Here is a 26,960-nt window from a genome sequence, read left to right as displayed (position 1 = left end):
ATTTGGAAAATTTCGTCAGATAACTCGTATCGCGCTGCAGAGATTAAGTTGCAAATCTTATCGTTTAATATCGTAAAAAACATCAAAAATAGTATACATGGGTTTTTTTTATTATATATATATATATATATATACGGCTCGCGGGCGTATCATTTTGCTCGCGCGACAGACCGAGAATGAATGTAAGAAAGTGAAGATGAAGGTTAGCATCGAATTCCTACTATTGGGACAACCAGAGGAAGGGAAACATTCGGCGTATGCGCGGCAACACATTTCATTTTCTCTCCATATTGATGTTCTCCTGATCATGTATTTATCAAAATAGCGATATATATACATAATATATATATAAGTATATAAGTATATATATTATATATATGTATATACACACACACACATATACACACGAGATGATCGACACATGTAGAGGGAATTACGTTTTCTCGCAATTGCCTCACCTAAGTACAGTAGAGAAAATCCTTTTACGAGATTCCTGACTCGCGCGGTCGATTAATCCTCTCCGAGATTCACGCGCAAAAGAAATTCGATTACGAAATGACGCTCGATAGGATCGTTCGAAAAAAAAGCTACGTATTTCCGGGTTTTTTTTTGTTGTTGCCAAAAATTTGATCAATACGCACGCGAGGCGGGCGGCGAGCGGGTCGCCGCGAGACAATCAATAAAATCAGACGGATTATGTAAAAGCGGTGGAAAGAAGACGAAGAAGAAGCCCGAAGATTTCTTTTTTTGCTTTATATCGCGGGAACGAGCTGTACTTTCACTTTCGTAATTAACGTGGATGGCTGTTGGCTGATGGCTCGCGCGCCTAAGTCGAATTATCCGACATAAGAGGGCAAAAACAGGAATTGGAGAACGCGCGACTCGGGATTTTGCGCCTGTGTGTGCCACTCGACGATTGTGATTCTTTAATAAATTCTTAATCGCACCGCGCTCTCAGAGACGAATAAACGCATGCGCTGCCTGTTTCTGCCAATGTCGCGATAATCGCAGCTGCGCTTCGGCGATATAGGCGCCGAGTTGCGTATCATATATCTTTGTGTATCATATATGCAACCCTTGCTAGTTTAGATAATGGCATAATAACGACCGCGAAGGTGCAGCGTGTAGTCGATTTCACTTTTACAGGGACTCATGCCACAAGGAACTCCGATGCTGTGCTGCATCTCTTTCCCTTCGCGTCTCTCCTCTCCTGCTCACCGACATTTTCTATCTCTCTTTCTCTTTTCTCTCTTTCGATCTCGCTCGAACGACAGCGCGAGTTTGCCTTGTCTTCGTCCTCGAAAGCGATCGACTTGAAAAGTCTTGTATACAGAGTTTCCTCACCGACAATGTGGGCAAGAATTTATCGCACAATGCCGCAACGATTTTATCGGCCGCAAAATCAACACTGAAAAACCGCACACCCCGCCGTGACGACAAGACGCTCGCGCGAATTTAAGTGATGTATTCTCGTATTCTCTCTGTCTTTACAGAAATCTAGCCGCGAGAAATATAAAGTTCGATCATCCGACGCGTGAACTGTCGAACTTGTAAACTTGTTTTTTTTTTTTTTTTTTTTTTTTTACAGTTATGTAACTTATAGAAAATAGTTTCCGCTCGTTGCTTACTCATTTTATGCCGTTTAAATTGAAAGTTCTTTCTTTTTATCAAAAATATTTTACATCCAGTATATCGCACAATATTGCAATGTCGCGACACAGACGGATCTCAGAGTTCACGTCGGCAACGTAAAAGTCGCGCGGGCATCGTGTGTGCGCGTGAAACAATTCGAGCAGGCGTCGAGTTACCACGTATACGTATACACATGCAGCGGGTAAATGCGATATATAGGTTCATGAAGTTGAAGCAGAAATTAGGAGCGAACCGTGTCCCCTTTCTCTTGCCAAGCCAAGCGTGATATAAAATACTTTCCCTCTCGAGCGCCGAGACGGGACAGGAGCAGAGTCGAACGCCCGAGAGAGAGGCAATACAGATAGGAGGGGGAGAATGAAAGAGAGAGAGAGAGAGAGAAGACAAAGAGCGCGAAGATAGAATTGTGCCTCGCGAGAACGGAAAACCGGAAAACGATCGCCGGTTAAAAGCCTACGCTGTTTCCCTACCACTCCTTCTAGTGGTTTTTTCTTTTATCTTTTATCCGGCTCTCTCTCTCTCTCTCTTGTTCCCTCCTCTGACTCGCCACCCCCGCCATTTGTATGTGTGCACTCGATTCGTTGTGCAGAGCGGTCCCGGCGCACCGCTATATTTTTCCCCGTTAAAGAGTAATACCGTCGGCTCGCGTTCTAGTCCTCGAAGTCACCGGCGAAGCCGGTCACGCGAAGTGTAGACACGCTTCCGGCTGAGAGGCCTGCAATTGCCGCGATCCCGCAATCGTTTCCTCTCCGCAGAAATAAACGGAGACGCGCACGTTATCGCGCATCCGCGATAGCGCGCGTCGTCGAAATGCACAAGGTATTAATAAAACGTGTGTCTAAAAAGAAAAAACCAAGCGATATAAGTTTTCAACATTTTTAAACATGAGCACTGATTGCAGATGTTATTGCCAAGAATTTGTCAAGATTGGAAATTAAACAAGGATTCGTATAAAGTGACATACACACACACACACACGGACATATCGCGGAAACGCTTTCATAAGAAAGCTTTCCGTGCGCACCCACCCTCTCCTCCCTCCCTCCTGCTCACCCGCCATTCGCATTTGTACGACACGAAACCGTGTTCGAAAGGAAATCTTTCAATTCGAGGTTATTAGCCATTTACTTGTTGCGCAACGGTATAAGCGGCCATCCAACCGTGGATGCAATTCGTGGATACCCAACTCGTGTTCTCTCTTTCTCTCTCTAACTCTGTGGAAAGCTATACTGATAATTAAAGTTTCCGCGATGCTGACTCAACGTTCGCCACCGACAATTACGCGATCTTCATATCGTCCGATTTAATATGGGCTATAATTCAAACACCTTGGAACGAGGGTAACCGTGTTACTAGACTGCTCGAAAGTAAAAGGACGAATGTTCCGTATATGTACTTCTGTGTGTACACACATGTAACGTTTCCTTTCTTCCGACTTTAGATCAGCAAGTGACATTGTTCCCGCTTTCAAATATAGATATACGAAGGATTAGTTCTCTATGAGAAAGAGATGTAAATTCTATTATATAATTCTATTATAAATTTCTATTATTTCTATATTAAATATAAAATTGAAATACACATGTATAGATACAATTAGTAGTAGTTTTTCGCATGATGGCGTCTTTCCCCAATTTAAAAAAACGCATAGCGGCACATAGCGTGTACTTGAATACGATTCGAAAAGAGAACTGTTTATCAAATTCTATATAAAATTCATCTACCTATTATCGAGCCAGGGGATTACGTTTCTGAATCCGGGCACTCCTTTCATTAGACATCGTCGTAACAAGACAGTGACGGAGTCGGTGCTGCAGTTCGGCTCTGTGGTTCTCTCTCTCTCTTTCTCGGCTCTCTCGTTGGTGAGACAACGGCCTTCTCCTGCGCGTGCACGGCCGTGTAACGATCGCGATCCGCGTCCTGAGCACACGCCGGTCCCTCTCCGTCGTCGGTCGGTCGGTCGGTCGGTCGGTTCCCCACTTTCCCGACTCCAGCAGACAGACCCGTCGAAGTCGACGGCGACCGTCGTCCGCAGTAACATCGAGTCCGTTCGCGCATTCGCATTAAATTCGAATCCGCGGCGCGGTGCGCGTGTCTACCACCCGCCTTTCCCCCTCTCGCCCCCAGCGCTCCCTTGCGAGGGATTTTCAAACGAGCGCGCGTGCCGTCGTCGGGGCGCCTTTCGTATAACGTCGCGCGCGACGTGTCTCAACTGTGTGTCGTTTCTTCGGGCGGTCGTTCCGCGGCACGAGAGTTAATCGGGCGAGATTATGTCTCATCGTCGCTCGCGTCGTGAAACAGTGAAAAATCGCGTGTGATTTAAAAACCGTGCTCGAGAGAATTTTCGAGCGTCGTAAAGACGAGCTTCTTCTCGACGGAAACGTCAGAGATCGGCAGCGTTTCACGAAAACCGGTGCGATTAGAGGTGAGTTGAATTTCGACACCCGAGAGATCGGAATTTATTTATTTGTTTTCTTTACGCTCGCGACAAGAAGTTGATTCTACATTTCTTCTTCTCCGAAACCGTGCGTGTGTTTCGTCCCCGGTTTTACATTTTTTTTTTGCCGAATATATCGCGCGCGACGAAAATAGACCTGACATCGAAACGCAGTCGCACGGATTTCGATTTTTTTCATCAGATCGTGTCTTTTTCTCTTTCGATTTTCGTTAGCGATAGTTTTCCATCAAGGAGAAAACAGAGACAGTGTTTTATCTCGCAAAGGCACTTCCGCGTCTACGAGTCTACGGCGACGACGATATATATCGATATCGACGGAGAAAGTATGTGGCGCGCGTTCGTAGATTCGAGACTCTCGAATGTTTTGACTCGAGTGTCTCGTACATCGAAATGCGAGAATTTAACGTACGTATGTACGTCTCGTGTGTAAATAATTCATGCTGACAAAAAAAAACGAAACGCAGAGAATCTACCGTTTGCGACGCGTGATGATTCGTTTGCGTAGATAATTTGTTGTTTGTGAGGACGCGCCCGGACAAAGGTCAAGAAAGGTACGTCTCAAGAAACTAACCTCGCGACATAAAATCTCGTGGTTTATAAAACTTGAAATATTACAGAGAATATGAGAAATTTATTTATACAAGTAAACAATGCAGTTATAAAAACAGACGATAACAATACACCATCGAAGAATCATAATAGAATTTAAATTTACTAATAGTATAAAAATTGATAAATAAATTTACTATCTGTAAAATATTGTACAATATATCCAGATTTTTTAAAGAACAAACTATACACACGAAACCGATAGATACAAATTCATTTGAAATTGCGCAAACTCAGCGTCTCTGTATACCAAAATATAAATAACTGACAATGTCAATGTCTTTTTGTTTACATGACATGTTGTTACTTATTTTTGTTTTTTTTATAAATGCTAACTTTGTTTCTCGGATTAAACTTTTGATCCAAAATTATTCCAAGACACGCGACTAAATGGCCAACACCGCGTGCGCGTGCGCATAAACGATACGGGGAGGAACAAACACGGAGCTCCGCTTTTCGGCGTAAAAGGCGCTTGACTTTTATTTCTGACTGTCGTCCGCCGCGTCGTCGCGTCGCGCGCGTCTTTGCGTAACTGGGAGGACAAGTTTTTTTTTTTTTTTTTTTTTTTTAACAACCGTTCCTCTCTTTTTCATTTAATCGAGTTTTGTGTTTATTCTTATTTTATGTCGACCGACAGATGTGGATAAAAACACGAATTTTTCATGATTCTCCCGCATTCCTTCCTCTCGCGTCGGAAGATGTTTTCGATTTACAAAAACGTAAAAACATCTGCGCGCTCGTAACTTTGTTTTTGTATATTTCTTCCCACTTCACGTTCGTATTTCATCGACTAATAAAAAATTACATCTCGGACGGTCTGAAATAAATTCTAAAATTCACTTTGACCGATCAGTCTCGGATCTTTTACTTAAATTCTCCTCTCTGCGGAAACGTGTGCGAATTCCGCGTCATTCAATACAGTCGTGATCGCGCAAAAAGCAAAACAGTTTTCATAATCTCGTTACACGAAAGTAGCCAATCTCCCCTGACCTTCTCACAATGTATTGGCGTGCAAAGTGATCGTACGGGAAATTGACGCGCACGGAATCACGCGGAAGCGAGTGAACAGCTGCCGGAAGTCACATTCGCGGGAAGAAGAGACGCACACGGTGATTTATCGAATCCTCTCTCATCCGCTCTTTCCCTTTCTATTTTTTCTCTCTCCTTTTTCTCTCTCTGCTCTACTCTTGCTTTGCCGCAGGATCAGATCGAGTACGCGCGAAGAAGACACACTTACACCTCGAGCGAGCAAGACCCGTTCGTCACCGTGATAATGCTGAAGATCTCGTCGGCAGCAGCGATGGAAACATGAGGACCGTGACAGATCGTGCATCCGAACGACGAGACTCCACTTCTACCGACAATAAATGACGTAAGTAGTCTCATGTGCATTTCGCCGCGCACTCGTAATTCGAAACGTCCGTGACGTGATTGTTTGGCGCAGGATATAATCTTCGACTTTCTTTTCAAACGTGTGTCTTCAATTCAAAAAACTTGCAGAGAACGCTGTACGCTAGAAAATGCGTTAAATGTTTTATACACACACAAGAAATCTTTATGTTTGTGTGAGAATCTTGTAAAATATGCGAATTATCTTTTTTTTTGCAACAATTTTCAACGAAATGACCTTGTCGCGAGTGATGATTGATATTAATCGGTGTAAAATACAAAGCAGCGCAAATCCATTTTTTTTTTGTCGAGAGTTATTCGAGGTATTCAAATAATTCTGTCCGCTAATTATATTTTAAATCATGTGAAAAAAAAGAGAGATCTACAGAGTAGAGAAAAGAAATCATGCAAATTTATTATCTCGAATAAAACTCGCAACTAAGAAGAAATATTCAACAACTTCCCTGAAATCTTATTTTCGCTCTGTTTTTAATTTTATTTATTGCTGTAATTATCGGTCTTTGAGCTACAAGTGATTTTATATCGGAGAAAACCTGATTGATAAATTAGCAAACATTATTCTTGTCCACACAACAAACCGCGAATATTATTTATAACATATAAAGATCGTTTTAGAAAAAGAAAAGATGGCATCAGGCATGCAAAAGAGTTTCTTATCTCGAAATGTGATTTTGATGAGATTTACATATCGCTATTTTGCGACTTTCCATGTACATTTTTTTTTTCCGCTTATTGCACTTGCGTATACATTTTCACAATACATACGCAAGAGAAATTTCTACATATATAAGAGACACTTTTGTGTATTTTTATTTTACGAAACTCGAATTATTATCCGAGCACCTTGGTATTAAGACTGCTACACACTTTCTACACATAATACCCGAATAAGTCGAGTACTATAGCTCATACAGAACACGCCTATGTCTGGCACAACGCTTTTACGTAACATATCGCGCGGATAATCCGAACAAACGCCTAATTAAAAGTCACATGAAATTACGATCAATCGAAAGAAATCTGCAGATAGCATTTCTCGCGACCGACCGTTGTTGCAAAACTATCGATGAAGAATGCAGCAAAGAATGCCGCCTGTCGCCTCCGCTTATTCACAAACAGTGAGAGTTTTGCGTTTTACATAATTAAAAACAAAAAAAAAAAAAAAAAAACACAAGAGAAAGAAAGACACGTAACATTGTTGTTTTCGTTACAAATACTACTGTAATACGTAACGCATGTCGACGTAAATCGACTGCTTCCTAATTTCCGCGTTTCGTTCATATCGAGATTTCTTTACGCGATATAACGTGTATAATCGAGTTTTGATTTTTGGCGTCGCTGACACATCAAAAAGTCAAAATTCATCTGTACACTCTATTGTCAGTGCACATACACAATACGTGCCTCTCCACGTGGCGGTCGCACGGAAACACAGTTGTTTGTCAAACAATCGTGCGCCCCGAGCGATTCAGGTCTCCCGTTTCGAGAGAAGGAGAGCACGGCGTCTTTTCCGTTCTTCAGACCTGATTGTGCACGCGCACGAGCGTCGAAAGCGAGATTTTAATCACTCTCGTTTCTTCCCACCAGTTATACGGTGTTTCGCGGTGAGACGAAAGAGCGCGCACATCCCGAGAAACGTTGCGTGTGTGTTTCGGTCGGAAACTTCTTTTTTTTTTTCACGAGGAAGTGGAATCTCTCCCTTTCTTTCTCTGTCTCTGTGTGTGTGTGTGTGTCACTTATTGTTGTGTCTCTCGCGCCTTGTCCGGATTATATAAGACGTTCTGCGTCTTCGATCTCTAAATCTCGAGATGTCACAATTCGATAACGCCGCCAGTAACAATTGCTAATCGTATACCGATGCTGTAACGATCAAATATGCAAAAGAGAGAGAGAGAGAGAGAGAGAGAGTAGAGAATAGAGCTTTAATTTTCAATATTCACGATATCCGTTCGATGCGCGAATCGAAACCGGTGATAATCGAACGAACGTCTATTTCGTCATGCGCGCGAGCCGCTTCTGTGTGGTGACCCCATGAGAATTGCTAATCCATTCCAATTAAGCGTCGTGTTTCTACAAATTAGTGGAAGAAATCGCGCGCGATTATATATACTTGACGAGAGAGAAAAAAATCCATCAACACATCCCGAATACACAAGTTGAAAGAACAAACGAGGTTTCTTTATAGCGTCCGAAGTGCTTTTATAACTAAATGTACTTTTTTTACACGCGTGCGTACAGCGTGTTCTGCGCCGATTTTTTTTTTTTTTTTTGTATTTTTTTGTATTTTTTATTGTCCTGTCTTTTATTTATGACCGTCTGGCGATATATCCGACGTTATCTTGAAGCTTGTCTCACCGGATTTCGTTATTGTGTGCGGCCGGTTAATCTCGAGACCATTAAAATCGCGAAAAAATCGGTAGAATCGACGATAAAACGCGACATTATTCTCCTCCTGTCTTGATTAGGTATTTCTTATGTAATCGCATCTTTACCTTTATTTGTGAAAGACGGATACGTTTAATTGAACGATTTCACGTGCGCAAAAGTGAATTAAACAACGCCGTGCGCTAAATTTAAAAGAAAGGAAGCGAGAGAGGAAAACTGATCGTTAACCAACGTGCGCAAGTCCGCGTGCGTATGTAGTACGCGTTTAAAAATATCGCGATTTCTACAGACACTTTTTTGTCGTGCGCGCGCGCGTATTTATTGAACTGTGTAAAAATTTTACTTAAAAAGAACGAACTGAAACACCACATCTCTCTCTCCCGAGCAGGTTTCAATTCACTCGGAGAATATATACGATCCTGCGTTTACCAACGCGCGTTAACTCACTTTTGCATAACATCGTGCAATTATAAAAGTTAATATAGTCGAGACACCGCGTGTGTGTAGCGTCGTACATACGTAAATACACCGGGAGCCGAGTTTGCTTTCCGTTTCTTTCGCACTCTAACGGCTGATTTAATTTACCGCCGCTTTCACGTGCGGGCAAAGCTGTTGCTAATTGCGCGGAAATATTCAACCGTGGAGTTTCCTTCCGCTCGACGGCGCGCTATTTCCTCGATCGCGACTCCTCGCAAAGAGATTTTTATTATTACAGAACTTACAACTTTAAATCCCGTGTTTTGATACGTTTATATTCGCACAGTCTCGTGCCGTTCTTCGGTCTCTATCAGCGAAGGGGAGGGGGCGATACTTTCACACCGGGGAGAAAAGCGACGTTTCGATAAGTATTCTCGGTGAATAGTTCACGTATGCGCACAAAGTAGGACGCGTTCGCGAAAATGTACACAGCTCCGGTTTTTTTAAATTAACTCTTTGAAAACGTTGTTACGCCAGGGTTTTTGTTGTTTTTATACTTACAAATTTTTTTTTTTATGCTTACTCGAGTCACTCGAATTAACAGAGTGTATTACATATATTAGATATCTCTCGATCTGCGAGTTTCTATTTCGCACATAGAGTAGAAAGAAAAGGAAGAGACTGATGATTTGATTTCGGTCGAAAGTGATATCGCAAAAACATCGCGCTGCGAGTTTTGAAACAAACGCGGCTTAAAGCGAATTGCAGAAAACGTTGCAGCGGAAAATTTTTTTTTTTTTGTTTTACCATTCGTTTTGTTACGAGCGATTGCGATTTGTCGTCTGTCACTCGACGTCTCTCACACACGAGACGCCGTCGTGTCAATAGAAAAAAAAAAAAAAAATTCACACGCACATAATCCGTTGATAATGTGATAATAAAGATACGTACGTATGATAAATGAACGTTACGTCCGGGTTGTGGTTATAATACCTCCGACAGTCTACAATTCCCCGAACGTCGAGCACGTAAAGGACATTCTCGACACAATCGTTGTTGGGTAATAAGTCCACTCTGGCAAAAGGTTACGTTCGTGCCGTCTCCATTTTTACGGTTCTGATTGAGGCGCGTAATTCCTCGATTTTTTGTGTTTCCTATTTCGTTATATTATTGCAACGCCTGCTCCACATGCGGCAACATTAAAAAAAATATATATATATATATATATATATCGCTTGCATCACGAAAAGTAAAATTATATATTTCTTCGCATTTTCTTTTAACATAGGATATTTTCAAGGTTACGTAATTAAATGTATAATTACGTAACGGAGAAACAACTGTTTGCGTGCGGATTTAAAGAGAAACACGCGTTACACGCGCCGCGCTCAGATTAAACATTTGTTTAGCGAGATCTTCGAGGATAAAACTGCGATGGAAAAAAATAAACGACAAAGAAGAAATATGAAAAATATACACGATGCGGCGTGTGCTTCTGAGTGACGACCGTGTTATTAAAACCGCGTGTGGCGTTAACGCAATTTATTAGATGCATCGGACGCATGAATAAAGTATGCCTCGAATCCGTAATGACTGTCATTGTAAACAAATTAAATCATAAATCGCTATCATAAATATTCTATTCCAATATAACGCATGAAACCTTGAAAACGCAACCAATTATCATGTAACACCTCGCCTATTCATATTTACGGGAGATCTGCGTTTATAACTGCAAGAGAAAGAGAGAGAGAGAGAAACTAATAAGTACATGTACCTACGCGTCTCTTGTTTGATATATCGCAAATTGAAATCGCCGTTTTAACTACTCGCGAGTACAGTTGCCTCATCAGTCTTCAATTGCGCAATCTCGACTCCGTCGCACCCGCATCTCTCGCGAAAGGGTTGTGAACACGGTCGTGGTGCAATCTGCTCTCTTACCACTGGTATCTTCCTCGCAAATCCAGGTTAATAGCTGTTATATATTTCTGCGGGATCCTTTATGAAATCCTCCATCGATAATGAGAGAGAACTAGATCCTTAGAGCAAACTGAATAACTATGTGAATGTCTGAGAAACATATCGTGGCCTTGACTCCGCTTGTGTGACCTGACGGACTTGTAGAATATTTTTCTTTGTCCGGCAAAGAAGAAAAATAGATGTAGTGTGTGTGTAAAAATTGTAAATAAAAATTGAGACACGCTATGACTCAGATGGCTTTTGTCAAGGATCACTTGCGGTGATCCTGGCCACTCCCGAGAGAACTTTCGTTTCGAAAGAATCTGCAATTCAGAAAGCCCGAGACCCTGGATTTAAACGCGAGTCATCGTGTAAACGAGGGAGGCGATGTTGTAGGTGATGGTTGAGAGGGAGAGAGAGAGAGAGAACAAAAATTGCCGGTGAGTAGAAAATTACTCGTAAGCAGAGCTTGTAGACCGGCCGCAATACAGCTGGATCAGCTGGTGCGATCCGTGCCCGATTCCGTACAACGCTCGACGATTGCAAAAGTGAATCGGCGGATTTCTTGAACGTCTCTTTCTCGAAAGTCCTTTCCCGCGAGAGACCGAATGTCGAATCGCGGACTCTCGCCTCGCTTCGGCGTTGTTTCATGGAAATGAGAATCGTGCCGGCGCGCGACGAGGTATTTTTTTAAGAATCACGGGCATTGAACCGACGGTGCAAACTTCTCCTTCGGCACGACAAGAAAAAAAAAAGCAGCTATTCTATTACTTGGGCTGTGTTCGATTATCGATTAATTAATCTGCGTTGACGTTTAATTAGCAAATGTCGTGGCGTATTACGTGCGCATTTATATTAAATAATCGGCGTTGTTGCTCGATGCGAGTGAAAAAAATGCGACGATGACCTTTGTGAACCATTTTAATAGTTTTTACAGACAAGTAGCTTGTCGTAACGTTAATTGTAAATTAATTTATACAAATATTATCGAGGCATTTGCAAAGAAAAAATGTTACTGAAGTACGTGCGAAGCACGTAATTATCGAAGTATAGGTTTATGATTATATCCCGAGTGGCACTCAATACAAAAAAAAAAAAGAATTTACTTTCAATCGCCGTAGCATTGAGCTCCTTGCGCTCACGTGGAACACCACGTGAACGTGTAGGTGTCGACTGCTCGAAAGAGCAGAACGCGTCTCACCTGCGATTACAGATTTACGATCGCGAATATCTGATATTACAGCTGCGAAACGGGATCTCGCTGGATGAGCATCCGTCGTGACTTTTCGACGGACGATATTTTTTTTATAGCAGCGACCGCAACAAGCGAACGGGGAATATGTTTCTCTTTCTCTTATGTAACGCGAGATCACGGAGATCCATAATTTGCGCGCGCGCGCGGTGCAAATTTCTTCGCGACACAACGCATGACGCGTTCGTGCGTGACTCGGACTACTGGCGTGTTTGTTTGTTTTTTTTTTTTACGCGCGGAACGCTTTCTCAATGAGGCACGCAACTCTTCTCGAAGTTATCAATAAATAATAGCGATGACTAAGCGTCGCGACACGATGCGTGCATTCTTGATTTCGCGTTTATTTTGTGCGAGGACATCAATTTTCTCGACAGTCTTATTTTTGTTGACAGCTATTTGCATTGACGGCGCCGCTATTACTCATTTTTTTCGCCTCTTTTTTGTGTAAGTTCGTTGACAATTCTGCACTTTTCTTTTCGACATATTGGCTCTTGTTTCACTCGCGAAAAACTCACCCCCTTTTTCAATTTTCACATTGCGGGAAGAGTAAAACCAAGTAATCGCACTGATTTAAAGTCGTTAACAAAACAGCGGTGTTACATAGACGGTATCAGTTATCGATCCGCGCACAATCATATTCGCGGATCAAGGATGACGGCAACGACGACATCTCCTGCGACGTCGTTGTCAACGTCGTTTGAACGTCGTTTTGCTCCTTTGTGTATCTCGACGTAGCGCCGATACGGTGAAAGCTGTTATTTTGTAACACCGCTCCTGCTTATATTCCGTTCCGTTCCGTTCCATTCCATTCCATTCCGTAATATCGGCCGTTCGTTCGCTCTCTTGTGGCGGTTGTGTGTATACACTTCTCGAGTCGTCTCTCTCTCGTAATCAAATGCGAGAACTCAGCGCGCCGGCAACGGCTTACAATGGTAGGCGCACCTAGAATACAATTTTTTCTCTCGTCGTTCACGTTCCGCGAGATTCTCGTTTCGCCGCGCAGCCGAGACAGTTCGCATTGAGATTATTACTTACATGTCGTCAACCGTGTTTGCGCCTCGGGACGCAATTGCGGATCGATAATAAATCAACGGGAACGAAAGTGCTGAGAGAGATAGAGAGAAAGAGAGAAAGAGAAAGGATAAAAAGTGAGAAGAAGCGAAACAATTTTATCAATGAATCAAGTAAAATTTAAAAGAAGAAAAAGGTTCAATTTTATTGTGGAAATTTGATTTTTTCTTTTAATTTCTTACATCTGTTCTTACAACGCGAGAAGGTGAAACGAGCGTTTATTTGACGTCACCTGAGTTGGTGATTTTTACCGTTGCGTGACTCGAATACTGATAAGTTGGTCATTCCGTCGGGCGGGCGCAGATATATTCGCGACTGTCACTCGTATTTAAATATTCAGTGTCGGAAAATACGCGTGTCAAGGTCACACGCACCCGTTCCAGACTTGCAATCTCTTCTCGACGAGGTGTCTTCGGACGCTATAAACGCGCGCGAAGACGAGAGTCACTCCGGTATTCGCGATAATTCGAGACTACCGAATGAGAATCGTTAAGTAAGTTTTTTTTTTATTGCCTTCGCGTGGAAACAACGTGACTTCGCCAACAAAATGACGAGTTAAACAGACATCTTTTTATGCATATTGTTTTTTTTTCAGGACTGCAGCGAAAGATATTGTACGTTTAGAATTAATTACTTAATTAATTGTGCAGTTTTAGTTAAAAACGAATCAGAGGATATGTAATCGAGATATATTAATTTAAACCTGTCATTAAAGTGATCAAAAGAAATCTCGTGAACACGTGAAACTGTGTGTCGAGAAGCATAATCTGAATATATTGGCTGTGTAACGGTAAACGTCTGTTATTAAGAGATTGCGTGATAATGACTTTTTTCTTTTTGGGAGTAATAAGATTTTCATTACTATTGTCTTTAAAAGAAGAATTTTCTGTCCGCGCCAACTTTGCTGCAGAAATTGTGTAACCGCGCGGCAAGATTAGTAGATAGAAATGATTGTGTAACATTTAAATAACAATGTTATATAAATTATATTCCCGTTTCTTGTCTATAATATTATGTATTGACAGAGAGAAAGAGACAATTGAATCGATTCGATGACCGCACGACAACTTGCACAAACGTTGATTGCGTTCTGTTTTTAAATACAATTGGCAATCCGTCAAAAAGCGCGCTTAGAATTTAATGACAATTAAAATAGACTCGCGAGTATAATACATTTTCTAACGGAAAATTTAATTTAAAGATCAAGAATTTGCAGGTTGAGTAAAATTTATATTTTTTTTCTTTTTTGATAATTTTTAAATTATAATTTAACAGATTTATTTCTTTCTCTCAAATAAAACAATAACGTTTTAGTGTTTGTTTTGTTTTTAAATAATATTTTACGATAAGATATTGTTTTGTTTTTCTCGAAACACATTGTGCTCTCATGTGACATCTACATTAATGATGTGCGAACTTTCGCAATGCAGAAATAAGCGGTCGCGATCCGTTAGAGCGAGAGTGTTAATTTGTCCTGTTAATATCGAGACGCGAATTGTAAAGTTGCGTGTGACAAATGATTGATTCATTGCACCTTGATACGTATAACGTGTCCTCGATTACGAGAAATTATCAATATGTTACACAGCGAAGGGAACAATCGCGCCGTGTAATTTTCTGCATTTCGAGATTTACGTACTATATGCGATTTTATTGAAGTTTACGGAGTTTAAAGGTCACAGATTATAACACACGGAGATATCGTTCGAGTGTTACCGTTCAATCGCGCGCGAAAAACTTCACTTGTTGTGAGGTCATGTGTTTCTTGCACGTAAATAATTTCGTCTCACATATATATTTTGCTATTTTTACACGATATCGTCCCATATGTGTTATATTTAAAAAACAGTCTATAAAAAAATTGATTTATCGTCGGTATACAAAGCACAGTTAAGAAAGACTTCATCTGAAAAATAAAAACGAATCAGAAAGATATTTCGCGATGAATTGAAAACTGAATTAAACGAGATTTGAATATAAAATCAAGACTAAATAAACATCGCACAAAGTTTAACATATTTTTCGGCCCGTTATTTTACACATCGTTGTATTACCGTAATAAATTTGAAAAACTTTCTGTGAGATACCTGGATTTAAATAAAATTGAGATTAGACTTGATTACAAGAAGATTAATGTATTTTTTGTATCTGTGTGTGTGTGTGTGTATGTGTTAGTCATCGTCGTATTACCGTCAGTTTGAAGCGCGATAATTTATTAGAGAAGATTACGATTCGCAAGGTGTGGCGATCGAAATTGGCAGAGATTCGCAAATTTTATTTTCTCGGTAATATAAGAACTATAACGCGTATCAGTCAGAATTCGACATTAATAATCCTCAATCGCGAGAATGCACACTATTTATTTATGTGACGTATAGGTATATACGATGCGCGTATAACTTTGACCTAAATCCGAGGCGAGGATTTAAAAGGCACGAGATTCAAGGAAAAAACGATATACAGGCGTTCTTACGGTGATTATTATTTTTACGCACAGACAGAGTCTATCATTACTACTAATATTGCTGTTATAGCGTCAGTTACATTTAAAGGTAAGGGCAGCACTTGCAACTGGAACTTGAATGACCGGCTATTTTCTGTACGGAAAGAAACGGTTTTTGCTCTCGAGTCACGCGTTTGAAAATTGCCGTATCAGTTTTTATGTCACGATTCTTATTCCCCCGGCTGTGTATTATAATAATAACGAGTAGACAGAGAAAAATAGATTCAGCAATTCAAAATTCTTCGCTTTCGAGTTGTTTGAGATATACAAAAATTTTTTTTTTCATGAAAAAGTACATCTGAGCTTTTTTGTTTGAAATTTGATGATTATTATTCTAAAGCAAATAATTTGAATTTTTAAATCGCAAAAATGTATCACGTAAGATCGTGGAAGTTTATTTTTGCACTTGTCCGTCGAAATTTTGTGCGTGTTTTCTTTTTTTTGTATGCATCGACTCACGCACTCGAGCACGATTTTTAAGTCTTCCATAAGAAGACTCGAAAGAAGAGATACGTATCTTAGATCCTCGACACAATTCGACAACGACGACCCACGTTCTTCATTTCTGTGCATCTCACGTCTCGCGCGTGATTCGTTAAAATATACACGGTGTGCTTGTATTATAAAATGTGTGGGTGTGCGGAGTTAAATTTATACGGAATATCAAAACAATCAAAGAAGAGAGAAAGAAAAAGAGAAAAAAAAATTGTAAGAACATCATACACGAATATAATAATAAAAAATATTTCCATGTTTTTTTTCCCGACGTTTGAAAGAATATCACAATAAAGAAAGAACTCGGCAATTCGCAAGCAAACTAAAGAAAATTTATTTACGTAGAAATTTCAAACAACTATCGTAACTGCTTAGGAATTTCGCCGTGACTCCGTCATCAGAAGGCACGATTTTGAATGAAACATTCTAAGCTGTCATTAATTTTCTCTCTCGACGTTACTGTATTCGCGCGTGTAGAAGGGTTTTTTCACGCAATTTTTTTTATATCTGTGATATGTAATAAACGTGTATTGATTTATGAGTATTTTGTACCCGCACATTATTGTCTGTCACAGATATGTACATATTATCGTTTCATAACGCGAGTGGATGTTCACGGTGCAGTGTTCACAGTTTTGGCTTTCTTCCACCGCTTTACAGCATGCTGTAAGGAAGTCAAAACTGTGAACACACTGTGTTTGAGTAGGATCAAGATTGAGAGCCGCTGCATCTCTCGACTGAAAAGAGATTCGTGGTGTTGAGTCCAGAGTCGTATAACAGTCGTAATTAGGTAGTATTATTATTACGCGCAGAAAACCGACGAAAAAAATGCTAAAAGTGAACAGCAACCGATGGATCTGGCGAAATGTCGTTTTTTGTTTTATATATATATATAGCTTATCGATCGACGAGTAGTAATGACGCGATTTCGTCGAAAAATGTAAGTTTAGCCGCGCTGGGAAATTAAAATTTATTTATGCAAATACGCGCGCGGCTTCTCGCTCGGATTTATGGACGCGTGTGTGTTGTACAGAAAAACTGAATGAGAGAATGTCAGGCGGAAATATTTGGGCGTGTTCAATTTGACGATCGCGTGCCTGCCGAATGCGCATATTTTACGTATACTTGCACGAAAAGATAACGCAACATATTTGATTCACGTAATAACATTCAGTTTCTTTTTCCCGTTTTTCTCTGCTTTGGTCGGACGGAAGAAACGTTTGGTCGATCGATAATTCTCTCGACGTTTCAAAAAATGTCGAGAGAATCGAGGCGAAAAGAATTCGTTCTCTCTGTTATAATCACTTCCCATCGACCGTTTATTTTTCATCATCTAATCTCCATAACGTGTAACGACTTCATTTTTCAATCCAGCCAATTTACATCGCGATAGTACCCGGCTCAAGTACAACCCGGTGATACTCGGTGTCTCTGAGTCAACATTAGATATATGTACACACATCTTGAGTGTTTCGCACCACCATTCTAATTGCAATCTGCTGACTGACGAGATTAAAAACAGTCGCTATATTATATTGCCACTTCAGGCGGACAGTGCGTTTCATAATCATCCGGATGAGACGTGTTAATTAACAAAAAAATGTGTTTCTGTGTAACGCGCGCTCGTGGTCACCGCGAAAAGTATCTTATTGTCAGTGTCGTGTTTCTTCTCTCGAGTGTTTTCTCAATCAAGTTGAAAAAAGAACAAAAAAAGAACGAATTAGTGTCTAGGTAGTGTTCATGTACGCGAACGCTGTGCGTTAAAGAATTAGAAAAAAAAGCGATACACATTTTGCGTCGGTGTACGTGAAAAGAACGAGACGTGTGGCGCGTGAGGCCACGCCACTTTCCGACTCGAGTCACGGTCGAAGTGAAATTGGTGTTGGATATGTGGCGTTGCGAAATATGCGCACGTATACTTTAACTCGCCTACTTTGAGGGATCGGTCTAGTTTAATACGGGTCAAGGTTGAGGCGTCGCGATGACGGTGATCCATAAAGCAGGTGTCAATTAGAGGACCGAAACGCGTTAACGAAGACGATGACACGCGATTTTCTTCTTCTTATTTGTAAAAACGACAAATGACAAGTGACCAAAAGTGGCGTTCAAGTCATTGAATAACGAATATCTCGTCGAGAAGTGCTCCAATCAGAGAGCTCCTCTAGAAACTCTCCAAAAATATTTACCTTTCCTCATCTCAGAAGCCTCACTTGAATTTGTAATTTATTAATTCTTGCCTATATATATATATATATATGTAATCAACTATTGATTTCTTGATAAACAACATTTAGGTAAAGAGAACACACACTCTTCCACTGATTCGGTGTTAGAAAATGCTATTAATAGCGTGGGATATTATAAAAGCGGACTCAAACCCGACATGACGTCGATCGATTCCGTGTGTGCGAGAACGCGTGAACTAATTGGCCGCATATCTGTTTCTCTATTGTCGAGTTCTTTTAATCGTTGCACAAACAACGTTGCGATTGCGACCGCTTGCAGCCGAGCTGAAAACTCGCGGCTTCCAAGAGTGTCCTTGCATAGATAGGTCCCGCATGAGTGACTTTTGCATCGTTGCACCTTGCATAACGGCGTGGCGATTGCGGGTGTGCGATTGCTCCTGCGCGCGCGCGCATCTCCCGCCGAGAAGGTGAGACGAAGAGGAGACTCTTCGTTGAACATCCCTTGCGCAATTGAAATTTCTCTGAAGCCACCCGATTATCGCGCAGTGCAAAAGGTTACTTACCTCTTGCACAAAGTAGTTTTACACTCTCACCGTCTTGTACAGTTCGTCAGACACGCACGCGGCTCCCGGTTGTATCGAGTTCTTCTTCCGAGAAGCGCGCGCGCATTGTAATAACATTATTGACAGCAACATTTGCGGTATAACTAATCGCGCGAGATTGAAATATAATTATTCGCGATGAATCGTTGAAAGGTGCGATTGCGCGTCGCAAAATTAACTCCGAACGCGGTAAATTGACTTGTCTCAAACGTGCTGTACCTACTTTCGCGTCTCTCGATTATTCGATTATTTCGCGCGCGCGTTTCCGTCGCCATTCATTTTATTCGCGCGCGCTAACATATTCGCTAGATACGTTAATTTTTATTCTTACGCTACTCTTTGCGTGTGGAATTATATCGTGGGAAAAAAATCATTTATTGACCTCGACTACGCAAACACGGAATGTCCACGCGAACTGTGCCCGCCGAGATATTACGCGTATATACAGTAGTAATGGACTCCGCGCGCGAGATAAGATATAAAAAACAACATACTGGATAATTTTGGATAGATAATTATTCCGCATAAAGTTCGCAAAAAAAATGAAACATTTTATAGCCTCTCGCGAGATTCGTATCGAATGATAATTCGAAATTACAAAACTCAAATCTCGTAGCAGAATTCTTGATAGCAATTCTCGCTCTCCATAGCTGCATACCCGTGACTAATTAAGGCGTAAGAAAAATGGCGGATATTTAAATAATTTCTCCGTTGCAGAAACAAGTTTTGTTTCTTCTTCTTTTTTCCCGTGTATTTTTCCTTTCTTCGATAATTAATTCAGAACACATTTTCGAACGAAGGAATAATAATGAAAAAAAAAAAAAAAAAAAACAATACACTCGCGCGCTTAAGAAATTCTTTTATTTGGAATATTACTGGAGAATTCGTGGAACACAATGAAAACCTGTCGTCGATCGGCGGACTTGAGAATTCATCTATTGTGTGGTTAGGAGCAATCGACGCGATGAGAAGAAATGCAAATCGCTCTTTATTGTGGTTTGAAAGTGCACAAACGGGTAGAACCAGTTTACATGCGTGTGGGGGAGTCAGATACGCACCTTTTCCACAAATACTATATCATTTCTCGAATCTTCATCATTCGGTGTCCGGGAAATAATTGCCGTTCGCGACGGGTGACGACGTTTTGGAGAGATCACGTGTTTCACAAAATATAGCCATACACACACGGTATAAATATGAAGTTACAAGCCTGTCAGTTCGCAATAGTCTTCTTCATGTCTGTCAATCCGACTCGGATAAATCCCGGACTCTATCCTGAGCGAGCGCGCTGTCAATCACGTGAGTCTCTTTGCGTGTCTCATTACTCTACATGTTACACACGCGCCGATGTATTATTCTCATTTATCATTCCGACGATTTCACATTATCACACATGTATCTCCAGATGAGCTTGTTAATGTTAATTTCGCTAGTACCGCGTATTATGTTCTACGCGATTGTGCGATAACATTCATATATTTGCAAATTAATGCGCAAAAAAGCGTTTAAATCAGCAGCCGGTTATACGTTATTTTGGACGTGTTGCTACAGTCTCGCCGCTTGTTACAATTAAAAAATTGCGCGCAAATTAGCATCGATATCGCGAAATACAATTTTAAGCGGTGAAATAAAATCCGCACGTGAAAGTTAGGTGCGGTAGGTCTGGGATACATAGAACGGGGGTCCCCCCGTCTCGTATATATATACAATCGGCAACAATAAATATTAACAATTCCCCGATAATTTTTTCAGGTATATGTCGTGGATTCGTCGATATGAAACCGATTATATCTGTTTGAATTTGTACCCTAGCGGTGTTCTCTCGCGCATCTCCGTACGGCAAACAGATGTGAGGAATCGTGATTTGCATATACCTACTTCTCCTCAGTGTCACCGATCGAACCGCGCGTTTCAAGGCAATCAGCTTGGTTGTTTTTAATACAGAGTTTAATACGGAATCTCGATAAATAAAAAAATAAAAAAACCCACGGAATTATCAAACGAACAGAAAAAACGTTTCGAAAGCGTTGCGTTCGGGCGTTGTGCCAATAATTGTCATCGTCGACTGACTGATTGTTTTGTTCGCCTGTGGATAACACTGTAATCGAGTTTTTTTTTTTTTGGTCGCGCGAGTGAAGTGGAACAATGGAACTCTCATGATCAACGTGCGTGCAAAAAACATAGGCGTATTAAAAATTCATACGATATTGCGACAGATCCAGAGTTAATTACGCGACGAGAACGGCGTGCCGTGTAAAATATACGGTTCTTAAAAATTAACCGCGGAGAGCAAATATTTTTCTCAAGACAGTGTTATAAAATATTTGTGCAGCAAACCGTGTTCCGTGTTCACAATTTCTAAATGTCATAAACGCACAGCATTTCTTATGTAAACGACTATATATATATACACATACATATATATGTACGTGTGTATTCACATACATATATATGTGTGTATACATATATATAGTCGTTTATTTCATTAAAGAGAAAGCTTTGTCGAGACCTACGAAATCCGCAATAACCTACACGTCTTATATAACGACAACCTATATGAATGTGCGTACAAGTACGCAGTTCGATTTGCTATTATTCTTTATCTCTCGTATATTTTATTTGCAGTCTTTATTGTGTCGTAAAATTACGAGAAGAAAAAGAAATTGCGTATTTTGTGTCGCTTTGCTTCGCGTGTAAACAAAATAATCAGGTGTGGCTGCACTGTGAATTCTATATACAGTCGAACCTCCCAAAACGTATACAGTCGGGACCGACCCAAAACGTGTACTTCCCCTATTTCCTCACTCTTTAACTCACGCGTGCGCAAAGACTTACTTGGTATAAATTCATCTCCCACTAGCGCAGTTTCGGTTGTAATCATACTTAGTGGTGGGAAAAGCAAGAAGGAGAAAATATACGTTTTGAGAGTGGATTTGTATACGTTTTGGGAGGTTCGATTGTACCTCCTACTTTCCCGCGAAGCACAACTGGTCCACAGCACGTTATATTGAAAGAAAAAATGAAACAATATGATAATCAACATATGTTTTTGTGAGTTCTATTTGTTGTCAGATAGTTCGATGCCCATTCAGAAAAGCAAATCTTTTTTGTTGCAATTAATAGCTGATTTTAACCTCAAAGAATGTTTGTCTCTCTCTCTCTTTCTCTCTCTCTTTGCCCGACTGTAATAACAGACTCAGGTAGTTTTTTTCCGCGCGATGCAAGAAACGGATAGAAGTTCTGCATGTGAATGAAACGCGCGACGTGACTTTTCAAGATCGCGGTCGGTGACTGCAGTTATTGTCTTTGGTGTATTTTTTGCGCGTATCTTTTTCGCAGAATCTAGTCCGACCCGTTTGTCCGATTATAATATATACCCGTTGGTATATACCGTCGTTTTGTCAGTAATAAAACCGGCAAAATTGGATGTTTAGTCACCGCATTTCCATCATCGAAATACAAGCCTTTCTTTTCCCCATCTCCGAGGACATATAGAGGATATATCTGCAAACCGGTTTTAATGAGATTTGCAAATTTCAGTGGCATCAGCTACAATGATGTATTCATTGACTCGCAAATCGTTCAATGGAAAATTTAACGAATTTATCTGTATTTGAATTACAACAAAACAGTTACATACAGTAATTTTTTTTTCATTCGAGAGAATTTAAAAAACATACAGCGCGTAGATTGTCGTGAGATTTGAAAATAAAAATTATTTACACGTGTTCCGATAAATTAAAAACGTTTTAAAAGGTTATTATCTTTGTTACTAAGATTTATTGTCGCTGCATATGATTAATTAATACGCCATTAGCGCTTTTTGACAAATAACGAATATAAAGATAACACGATGACGCAATATTTTGTTTTAAATATAATTTAATTGGAAATTTGCGTGATGTTTTGGACGGAGAATCGCCACATGATTATTTATAAGGGAATTAAACGATAATAATTTTGCTTGTATATAGATAACGAAATACGTATGGGGTTAGAAAAAAAATTCTGACTTAACTACAAAACAACGTTTTATATATCTCGATCATGATCTTGTGCGTGCGAGAATTTCAAAAGTCGCGAGTTGTATTATACCGGTTTTGTGACATTCAAAGAAGGGGAGCTATTTGATTGTTCCGGTGCAAAACGATACATACGTCATTACGCGACACGCACGATTTTCGATTTTAGATAAGAATTTTATGAATCGTCTTTTTAAAATGTCGCCGATGCAAAATAATCCTTTAACGCGATAATATATTCGAGTTCGTGACTATCGAATCCCCACGAATGTAAAAATTCACTGTTATACGTGTACAGTGCTGTTTTACGCTCGTTGAAATTTCCGCTGAAGTTCATACTTACGACACGCGTACGCGGCCGCTCGTTGAAATTTCCACGCGAGGCGAAGTTGGAGATTTCAACGCGTGTGTGCGTCTGCGATGTCTCGGAACGTTGGACACTTATCGAGAGAGATAAAGGATTGGAATTTTTATTTTATTTTATTGGAAAGTTCATATTGTACGTCTCTCGCGTATATAAGCTAAGAATATTTATAGAAAGAATTTAAAAAATTATAAATTATACTTAAATTTTACAAATATATAGAAAATAAATATTGCAAATTATAAATTATATATGTATATTTTTATTTCAATTAAAATTCTTTTAAAAATCTATAATATAAATAAAAATATACATATATTTATATTTTGCAATATTTATGTTCTATATATTTGTAAAATTTAAGTATAATTTATAATTTTTTTAATTCTTTCTATAAATATACTTAGTTTATATACGTGACAGACACAAAATATGAACTTTCCAATAAAATAAAATTTTTTTATATAGATTTATTTTAAAATTATTAGTATCCTCAGTAAATATATGAATTAATATTTCGTTCATAGAGAACTCATTTATACGCACCGTATGCGTGGAAAAATCGGAAAACCTCGGACTTTCACACGAAACGAGGTAAAAGGAAATTTCAACCGTAGTTCGCGTTCCTCGCGCATATCTCATTAATTCTCGCTTGAAACGCATTTCCTACAAATATGATATTCAAGAAAGACCAAACGCGACAAACAGGACCTCGATTTTCTCTCTTTCTCTCTTTCTCTCGAGGGAACGGCGCGCACTCGTGATTCTCATAAGACCGATTTCCGGACTCCTTGAGCTGCGACCGTCAGCCAGGCCGGACCTGAAAAATGCATCAAGGCGGAGTGGTTCCCATAATGGCTACGTCTTATACACAACGCGTGCAATGAAACGTGCGGGAAGGAAGGCGATTTCAGTGTTGCGGACGTGTGTCCCTGAGACGCGGAGAAAAAAACAGAAAAACATCCTGATATCGGTCCTCATCCGATGAAACGTGTGAGATAAGAAACTCTTAAATATAACATCGTCTTTAACTTCCCAATAAGATAAAATCTAATAGTTGTTTACTTGAAATATAAAACACAAACGTAAAAAATGACGTTGTAGGTTTACCTCATTTGTTAAGAATAACACGTATAGTTTGTCACTTCGTCCATGTGAGTCCAAAATCGCTCTTCGCCATCAGCCAGATATAAATTGGATAAAGCCATAAAAAAACAGGGACATAAAAACGAGTCAGAAAATAAGATTCAATTTGTTTCTGTCGAGTTTCACGGTTATGAACTTGCTTACATGTACAGCCACGGACCGCAACGTACATGAATACGTATAGATATACGTACACGCTACCTACTGCGTTGACAGACAGTCTTGTCACGATACGCGTTCCGTTTAAGTGTTTGCCTCTATTTTTTTCGTCGCTAGACCGGAAGAGATGAAACCGGACAGCCTAGCTCGAAGAAATATATACGTGTTAGTTAAACATCGAACAACGTTTCTTGAGCACGCATAATGACTTGTTACGCGATATACGTTCCAATGTGATGAAAGAAAATACATCAACACATTCAGCGATATTATTTCCTCAAGCATTTCCGTAAGCTTTTTTTTTATAGAAACTCAAACCTTAACTATTTCTTTCTATTTCCTTTCTATTAATTAATGTAAATAAAGATAAAAAGACCTTCCACACATATCGGCCGAGATTTTTTGATTAGTCACGACCGTTTGCTATTTGTCCAATGTGGCAGGCACCGTGATGCCGTGTTTAATTGTGTTTAACACGCTCTACAAAGAAATCACATTTTTTTGTCAATAAGCCGGAAACTGTGCGAATAGACGAAGTGGGTATTTTAAATTATCGCGTATCAAAAAAAAAAAAGGAATGAGAGAGAGAGAGAGAAAAGATATCGCGCCTCACGGCTGTGAGCGTTCTTGAGAACAACTGTGTATTCTAAATGCCGCATTTGTGGCACTGTCATCTCGTTCAGACCATAAGAGAAAGTTTGCTGAACACACATTAACACCGCGACTGAACTATATATTGCACGCTGCCATTCGCAAGTCACAACATATAATTACATATTATATTCCCATAATAATGATTATTATTAATAAAAGAAAGAGCAGTTATTAATCTTGAGATATCGTAAATATATAATTACGAGCGAATTTTAATATAATTATTCATTACAACTTTTGTCGATCCATACGGACGATTAATTTCTTAGCTATATTCGTCGGTCTCAACGACGATCAACAATCGTTTCGTTCGATTCTTTTGATCAAATGCGACTTTGAATCGACCACCCTTTCCTCACAAAATTATTGCCGCACAGACAGAATTTCGTTGTAGATTTGAACGCTGTGAAAGCAGAATCTTAAAATTGTTTCACTTCTTCTCTTTCAAAGACAGCTCGTGAAAAGACGATAACTTGCATTTCTCGAATTTACTGTCGCGATGCCGATTTGACGACGATTTCCTTTCGCTGTGAGTATGTTATAAAAAGTGTGTGTCCGATGTGAAAAAATTTAGTTCCGTCAGTAGCCTTGAAGCACGTTACTTGTGTCTCACGCGAGACTCAAATTTGTTATTCGACACTCGTTTGAAGCGCGCGAGACCGAATTAACAATATCTGTATTTAATTCCGACGTGACATCGGTACGTTCTCTCTCGAAATATCTTTCTGCTTTGCATAATAGAATCCCGGTTCGCGCTTCTTCCCTTTTTTTCTTCATCTCTCGATCCAACGATTCGCTAACGATAATCTGTGTCGCCCTTGTCTCTCGACCAAACGCGCTGCAAGTTTTCTCGCGTAAGAACATTGTTTCTCAAGCAATTGTTTTATAGCTAATTTTGCAGCTAAAAAATTTATTTTTTTTAATGCATATAATTATACATTCTGTAGAGGCGCGCAATCTCTCGCGACACTCGATCTGTTGTCCAACTGGTAATTTCGCGTTCCGGAAGCAAGCACTTTTCAATTACTTCCTGTTGCTCGCGAAGGAAAGTCATTGAACGCTCAGGACAACTATCGTCGATTAATCCGGCGTATTATTATGTATTCATCCGCTTCGTAAATATGAAAAAATATGACACATTCGCGCTGTAATAAAATTAACAATTCTGCCGCCGAATGGTCTTAATAAAAAAAAAAAAAAAAAACGCGCGACAGAGCAAACATCATAAATTTCAGTTCAAGCACACGTCGTTCGAAATATGTCGAATAATGTTTCTTCACAGGATAGTAAAATCGAGATATATTCTCGGTTTAACATTTATAAACCTATCTATGTAGGAATTGCCGACAGACTTCCAGTTATACTACTAGGCCAACAATGGCCCAACCTTTATAGCCGATACTCGATATTGACAATTGGTCCAGTATTGTCCCATTTTTGTATTTTATAACAGCCCAATATTGGCCTGTTTGTTCACCAGTGTTCGGCATTCATATTGGGCCAGTATTGGCAAGAAGACAGGACCAATATCGGGCCAGTATTGGCAAGAAGACGGGGCCAATATCGGGCCAGTATTGGCAAGAAGACGGGGCCAATATCGGGCCAGTATTGGCAAGAA

The 26,960-nt window shown here is 40.0% G+C and overlaps 1 protein-coding gene across 5 annotated transcripts in view; it reads left to right on the top strand.

Moving 5' to 3' along the window:
* The first annotated feature begins 3,639 nt into the window (after positions 1-3,639).
* LOC109855383 (A disintegrin and metalloproteinase with thrombospondin motifs 8-like) overlaps positions 3,640-26,960 on the top strand; it is a 45,560-nt gene continuing 22,239 nt past the window's right edge. For 2 of the 5 annotated variants that reach the window (XM_020429588.1, XM_020429592.1), the window contains exons 1-2: positions 3,640-4,075; positions 5,919-6,089. The gene's annotated coding sequence lies outside the window, so the exon portion shown is untranslated. Of the gene's footprint in view, positions 4,076-4,560; positions 4,660-5,285; positions 5,827-5,918; positions 6,090-20,246; positions 20,297-26,960 lie in introns of those variants that run through there. The other 3 variants (XM_020429590.1, XM_020429589.1, XM_020429591.1) reach the window with 3 other exon arrangements.

This window comes from Pseudomyrmex gracilis, unplaced genomic scaffold (assembly GCF_002006095.1).
Source record: "Pseudomyrmex gracilis isolate BER0280 unplaced genomic scaffold, ASM200609v1 scaffold_88, whole genome shotgun sequence".
In the NCBI taxonomy this organism is placed as follows: Eukaryota; Metazoa; Arthropoda; class Insecta; order Hymenoptera; family Formicidae; genus Pseudomyrmex; species Pseudomyrmex gracilis.
The sequence above is the reverse complement of the archived record's forward strand: the minus strand, read 5'-3'. Positions and strand labels throughout refer to the sequence as shown.